Source organism: Mus caroli, chromosome 1, assembly GCF_900094665.2.
Source record: "Mus caroli chromosome 1, CAROLI_EIJ_v1.1, whole genome shotgun sequence".
Classification (NCBI taxonomy): Eukaryota; Metazoa; Chordata; class Mammalia; order Rodentia; family Muridae; genus Mus; species Mus caroli.
The window spans coordinates 87428309-87435147 of NC_034570.1; the positions used below are offsets into that span (position 1 = coordinate 87428309).

The 6839-nt window shown below is 34.7% G+C and overlaps 1 non-coding gene across 1 annotated transcript; it reads right to left on the reverse strand.

Moving 5' to 3' along the window:
• Positions 1-2174: 2174 nt before the first annotated feature.
• On the reverse strand, positions 2175-2244 carry LOC115032408. Its single transcript, XR_003838081.1, has one exon. It is a non-coding gene; the product is annotated as a small nucleolar RNA SNORD30 (small nucleolar RNA).
• Between the last annotated feature and the right edge of the window lie 4595 nt (positions 2245-6839).

Below are 6839 nucleotides of genomic sequence, written 5' to 3' on the forward strand. Positions count from 1 at the left end.
TGTCTTCATGTATCTCTCTGACTTTATATTTTGTTTCCTCTTCTTTGGGATAACCTCTTCTCCCACTTAGTCCCATACTCTATTACTAATCTCTGTAGCTGTACAGAATGTAGCCTACCTACTGAAGGCTTAAAGGCTACCATCTACATATAAGATAATATATAACATTTATATTTCAGATCTGGGTTATCTCACTTGGGATGATTTTGTCTAGCTCCATTAATTTACCTCTGAATATAATGACTTTATTTTTAAATAACTGCATAATAATATCCCAATTGAGTAAACGCTCCACATTCTCATTATCATTCATCTGTTGGTAGACATCAATGCTGTTTCTAATTTCTGGCTATCATGATAGGAGAAGCAATGAATATGGATGAGCAAGTGTCTCTGTGGTAGGACATAGAGTCCTTTACATATGTGCTCAAGAGTGGCATAGCTAAATCTGGAGGTAGATCAATTCCCATCTTTCTGAGAAATAACCACATTGATTTCCAAAGTGGTTGTAAAATTTCGCACTGCCACAAGCAATGGAAGGGTGTTCCTCTTACTCCACATCCTTACCAGAAAGAGCTGCCATTTGTTTTATTGATCTTGACCATTCTGACTGGTGTAAGACAAAATCTCAAAGTAGTTCTGATTTGCAGTTCCCCAATGACTAAGGATGTTGTACATCTCTTTAAGTGTTTCTCAGCCATTTGCGTCATCTTTTGAGGCCTGTCTGTTTAAATCCTTACCCCATTTTTCAATTTGGATTATTTGTTTTCTTCCAGTCTAGTTTAATTTTAGTTTTTTATATGTTAGATATTAACACTCTATCAGATGTGTAATTTGTAAACACTTTTTCTTACATTCTTTTGTCTGCTGCTTTTATCAAATGATGGTTTCCTTTGCTTTACAGAAGCTTTTCATTTTTATGAGGTCTCATTTATTAACTATTGTTCTTAGTGCCTGTTCGATTGGTTTCCTATTAGAAAGCCTTTCCCTGTGCCAATAATTTAAGATTATTCACCATGTCCTCTTCAAGTAGAATGAGAGTATTTGACCCTATACTGAGGTCTTTGAGCCATTTGGAGTTGAGTTTATAAATATAGATTTATTTGGAGCCACGCAGTTAGTTCAGCACTATTTGTTGCAGATGCTTTCTGTTTTCCAATGTATATTTCTGGCTTCTTTGTATAAAATCAGGAATTCATAGGTGTGTGGATTTATTTATGACTCTTTAGTCCAATTCCATTTATTCATATGTCTGTTCTTCTGCAATACCATGCTGTTTTGTTACTATAAATTTGTAGTACAACTTGAAAATCAGGAATGATGAAACTTCTAGCAGGTCTTTGCTAAGCAGGGTTGTTTTAGTGATCCTGGGTAGTTTGTGTTTCCATATGAAACTGAAAATTGCCTTTCAATTTCTCCAAAGAATTGTGTTTGAATTTTGACAGGGATAGTATTAATGTGCAGATAGATTTTGGTAGGATGGCCATTTCCCATTTCCGCTGTATCAATGTTAAAATCCATGAGCATGAGCGATTTCCCTCCTTTTAGATATTCTTTACTTTCTTTCTTCGATGTCTTAAAGAATTTATTATGCAAGTCTTTCACTTGTTTAGTGAGAGTCATCCCAAGATATATGCGTATGTATATTTATTTGTAAATAAAATATTTTATATATAAAAGATACATTTATGTTCGTATATAAGAAAGTTACTGATTGCTGTGTCAAATTCTTTTTTTATCCTGCTACATTACCAAAGTGTTTATCAGCTGTAAAGGTTTCCTGGTAGGTTTTTTTAGGGTCTTTAATGTATAAAATCCTAACATCTGCAAAAAGAGTTATTTGATTTATATTCCTATTTAATATCAATATTTCATGCCATTTATTTGTTGGTGCATGTGTATTTGTGTGCATGTTAGAGAGGGACAAAGAGACAGACAGACAGACAGACAGACACACACACACACACACACACACTGGGGGAGAGAGAGAGAAAAAGAGAGAGAGGGAGAGGGAGAAGGAGGGAGGGGGTAGAGAGATTTCTTGTTTTTGTTCTAGAGCTTTCAGGTATACCATTAAGTTGGTAATACGAGATCTCTTCAATTTTTACATATAGAAACATAGTGTTATGAACTTGACTCTTAGAACTGCCTTTATCATGTTCCATAGTTTTTTTTTTTATCTTTTTCTCCAAGTCTCAACAGCCATCATCAGCCAAACGAGATTCTATGAAAGTCACCATATACTTATCTTCTGTTTTTATGTCCATCCAATTCAAAAGGATTTTAATTTTTTTTCTCAATTTCTTTAATAAACCTGGGTGCCCTTGTGCTTGTGCATGTATGTTAAAAATGAAATACTTTTCTTCCCCATCTCTTTTTGTTATTTTTGGTTTGATATATATTTTGTCAGGTATCAAGATTTTTTTCCCTGATTACTCTTTTGGTCCATTTGCTTGGAATACCCTTTCCAGTTCTTTTCCCCTGAAGTGATATCTAACCTCTATGCTAAGATTTATTTCTTGGATGCAGCAGAACAATGGGTTCTGCTTTTTAATCCAATGTGTTAGTCTATATCATTTTACTGGGAAATTGATATCAATGGGCAGTGTTTATTGAGTCCTGTTATTTTTTGTTTGATTTACTAGTCTGGTTGTATTTGGTCTTGTTTTCTTGAGTATGGTTAACATCTTTACATGGACAGTTTCCTTCTGGCACCTTCTGAAGAGTTGAGTTGGTAAATAGATATTGTTTAGTTTGATTGCATCATGGAATGATTCCTCTCCTCTGGGTACTGTTATTGATAGTTTTGCTGGACGTAGGAATCGTAGGAATCTAGGTTGGTATCTGTGGTCTCTTGCAGTTTGTAGAACATCTTTTCATGTGTATATTGGCTTGGCTCTGCTTTTATGTGTGACTTTTTTTTTCTTGAAGGTTTTAATATTTTTTTCTTTGCTTTGTATGTTCAGTGCCATGGGGAATTTCATTTTTGATCCTGTCTATTCTCTATCCTCTATGCTTCTCAACCTTGATAGGAACCTCATTCTTTATGTTAAAGATATTTTCTTCTATGGTTTTGTTGAAAATATTTTTCTGTGCCTCAGGCCTGGATTATTTATTCTTCCTCTATTTTTCTTATTCGTATACTCTTTCTTTTCATAGTGTCCCAGATTTCCTGGATGTTTTCTGCCTGGACTTACTGGTCTACAGGAAAGAGGATAGCTAGGTTCTTGTCTAGGTGAAGTCCCCAGAGAATTGAGGTAGGGTGGGAAGATTTTCTTTAAATTCTGTTGCTGTTGCTGTTGTTGTTGTTGTTGTTGTATATCTTGAATTTAAACTAGTATAAAGAGTTTTACAAGAAAAAGTAAAAGTGGAAATATTGTTTATAAAAATTTCTTTTTATCAGCATTTGCTTTAAAAGTTTAATCCAATGCCTTTTTATCTGAAGAAAACTATGGTTGCAAACATATGGCACACATATATAATTCCAAATATTTGAATATAACCTGCTCAGTCTTCTCATAATGTTACTTGTATGTTTATGTTTTCAAGGTTAGCCATTTTATATTGGAAACAATTTGATATATTCTTCCCCAGAGAAGACTATTTCTTCCACTCGCAGAATTCCTTAGTCACCTTTGGTCTTTAATAGGACTTGAGGCCTCTTGAACTTCCTTTCTTCTACTGTAGCACATTTATTAGCATCATCCCTGCTCTGATGACTTTTAGATAGGCACTTTGCTGTGACTGTAGACATGCAGCTTCTCTGATATTTCTAGGAGATACAATCTCCTACTTCGTTCCTATTTCTCTGGCTCTTAGAACCTTTTTACCTTTTCTTCTACAATGATTCCCTAGACCTTGGTGTAGGAGTTGTGTTGTAGATGTTTCAAACGTTGGGATTGGGCTCCACGACATTGCATTTGGATCTGTTGTAGTGCTTTATAATGGACTCTTTCTGTTACAAATAGTGTTTCCTTAATGAGGGGGAGAGAAGTACACTTCAGAATGTTTTAGAGATTATACTAGTTTAGTAAAGAGGAAGCTGTAGGTTCTTCTCCAAGAACCATGACTTCTTTAGCCCTGGGTAGTTGGTAACGTTTCTTGTACCAGGCATGATTTTCCTCTTGTTGGGTGTGTCTTAAGTTCAATTAGTGAGCTGTTGTTTACCTCTGAAGTATGCATGTAACTATTGCACCCTTAGTGATACATTCCATGCTGATCACTATTGAGTTTTATAGGCACCATAGCTGGGTGAACTATTAGTTTCTCCTCCCTTGGACGCTCACATGGTGCATTGGGTACTATGAAAACTAGTCATAAATGAAGAGGTGTCTTAGGGTTTCTATTCCTGCACAAGCATCATGACCAAGAAGCAAGTTGGGGAGTAAAGGATTTATTCAGCCTATACATTGCTGTTCATCATCAAAAAAGGGACTGGGACTCCAGCAAGTTAGGAGGCCGGAGCTGATGCAGAGGCTGTGAAGGAATGTCACTTGCTGACTTGTTTCTCCTGGCTTGCTCAGCTTGCTTTCTTATAGAATCCAGGACTACCATTTCAGGGATGGCACTACCCACAATAGGCTGGGCCCTCACTGCCTTGATCACTAATTGAGAAAATGCCTTATAGCTGGATCTCATGGAGGCATTTCCTCAAGGTAGGTTCCTTTCTCTGTGATAACTCCAGCTTGTGTCAAGTTAACACACAAAACCAGCCTGTACAGAAGGCTTCCAGTTCAATATCTGGGTCAGTTCTTTTGGCTGTCCTTTGTTAGCTGTATGAGCATGAAGATATAGTTTAAACTTTCCATGTATTGTCACTATCTATAGACTAGGAAAAATAATGGTATCTTTTCTATAAGGTTGTTAAAAAATGCAGATTGATTGCAACTGCCCAGTATCAGATAATTAATACATAGAAAATGACAGCTGCATATGTTGTTTGTTAAGTATTAAATGCAGTTAATGGTAAGAGGGTCTCTTATAAAGAATTCCACTCATGTTGTAATAATAGCTGCCACTATTACAATTGTTGGAGGTAAGTAAGCAATATATATGCCCATGTTGTTTTCTTCCCAAGAATACTGCTCATCTCACTTAGGAGAATGTGAGCCCTCCCAATATTTCTTACTATTTAGTGTAAAATATAAAGGATTTTTTGAAAGTTTGAAAAAGTGATATGTTCAGCAAAACTAAATTGTTTGCCCACACTTTGTATAGTTTGATATATAGAGATTATTATTGGTGTTTTTCAATTTCTTATAGTCTGTCTTATCAACAAATAGTATGACTTGTGAAGGTCAAAATGAAATAAAAATATTTTCCATCAGCTAGCTCAGTCTCTTTTAAATGGCAAAGTGTCTGGCAATTGCTTTACTGAAAATTTAATTTTCTTTTCATATCTTTCATGCTCCATGGTTATATAAATGACTGTGTTTGCAATCATGCTTTTCCATAGATAAAAGTCCTTTGGGTTCAGTCATTGGTTGAACATTTAAAATAAATACTGGTAAGAGTTTTTATAAGCAATATTTTTGCCATTTACATATTCTTGTTATAGTAAAATTCTTTATACTATCTTAAAATTAACTTTCTCTGTCAAAACTTTTTATACTGCCATTGTTCAATATTTGTTTTCTCAACCTCATTGTATTGATTTTCTTTTTAATATAATGGAAGAACTAGGAAGTATATAAGTATAAAATAAATGAGAGACTTTTCATAATCAATTGCTAATTGAACTGAATGTTTCTTCATTTAAATGTGAATTTTATGTTGCACTGCAATTAAAATAGACATATTCATGTTTTTCCTTCAGAAATTATCACTTAAAAATAAAATATCCTCAGTATAAATCTGAGTTCTTATATTTTATCAATATTATAAAGAAAAATGTTATTTTATCTTGTAATTTCTGTATAATTATCAATAATATTTTTATGTTCCCCTTTAAAATGTCTTACAATTCCTGAACAGAATACCCAATTGCTCAGGCTCTAAGATCAACAATTGATAAATGGAAACTGAAAAGATTCTGTAAGGCAAAGAACACTGTCAATAGGACAAATTAACCACCTGCAGATTGGGAAAGGATGTTCACCAGCCCTACATCTGATAGAGTGCTAGTATCCAAAATTTACAAAGAACTCAAGAAGTTAGACATCAACAAGCCAAATAACCCAATTTAAAAATGGGGTACAGAACTAAACAGAGGATTCTCAGCAGAGTAATCTCAAATGACTGAGAAGCACTTTAAAAAGTTCAAAGTCCTTAGTCATCAAAACAACTCTGAGATTCCATCTTACACCCATCAGAATGGCAAAGATCAAAAACTCATGAGATAGCACATGCTTGCAAGGATGTGGAGCAAGGTGAAACACTTTTCCATTGCTGGTAAGAGTATAAACTTGTACAACCACTTTGAAAGTCAATCTGGCATATTCTTAGAAAACTGGGAGTAGTTCTCCCTCAAGACACAGCTATACCACTCCTGGGCATATACTGAAAAGATACTCCACCATCTCACAAGACCCTTGATCAACATTTATAGCAGCTTTATTCAGTCAGTAAATGGAAACACCCTAGATATCCTCCAACTGAAGAATAGATAAAGAAAATGTGGTATATCTACAAAATGGGATACTATTTAGCTATTAAAAACTGATATGAATTTTGCAGGCAAATGGGTGGAACTTGAGAATATCATCCTGAGTGAGGTAACCCACTCTCAAAAGGATATGCATAGTATGTACCTACTTATAAGTGTATATTAGCCATAAAATACAGGTACAATGTTTCACTCTACAGACCCAAAAAAGCTAAACAAGAAGGAAGGGCCAAAT